Source organism: Sinocyclocheilus anshuiensis, unplaced genomic scaffold (assembly GCF_001515605.1).
Source record: "Sinocyclocheilus anshuiensis isolate Anshui unplaced genomic scaffold, SAMN03320099.WGS_v1.1 scaffold690, whole genome shotgun sequence".
In the NCBI taxonomy this organism is placed as follows: Eukaryota; Metazoa; Chordata; class Actinopteri; order Cypriniformes; family Cyprinidae; genus Sinocyclocheilus; species Sinocyclocheilus anshuiensis.
In genome coordinates, this window is record NW_015547715.1 from 1,709,504 (window position 1) to 1,709,943 (window position 440).

At 39.3% G+C, this 440-nt stretch overlaps 1 protein-coding gene across 6 annotated transcripts in view; it reads right to left on the reverse strand.

Annotated features, from left to right (window-relative positions):
• LOC107704171 (protein strawberry notch homolog 1-like) overlaps nt 1-440 on the reverse strand; it is a 20,928-nt gene that overhangs the window by 13,957 nt on the left and 6,531 nt on the right. The gene's annotated exons all lie outside the window — the stretch shown is intronic.

The following is a 440-nucleotide window of genomic DNA, read 5'->3' on the forward strand; positions in this document are numbered from 1 at the left end:
AACCAGCGTTTGTTAACAGGAGCAAAGGAAGCAAAGTTTCCTTACTTTAGCAAAGGAAAACCAGTCCCCTCTTGGATGATATCGAAATCCTCCGACATTCTTCTTTACAAACCCTCATTTTGTACTTCTAATAAAGTGACCGTTGTTTTGTTTTGATGTCTCCCCTGCGCTTCCGCATTCGTCACTTCTGAGCGGCGCATGCGCAATCGATATGCGATACGATAATGCTTAAAGTGCCACATGCTCAGATGAGAAAGTTTTACTCAGCTGTTGCTGAGTCAGTTCTGTGGACTTCTATAACTATCTTGTGTCATATATATATATACATATATGGTTATTTGTATGCATGTATGTACCTGTAAAGTTCCTGTAAAACCACAACAAATTCCTTGTGTTTGCGCACACTTAAGTGGTGAATAAAGCTCATTCTGATTCTAATA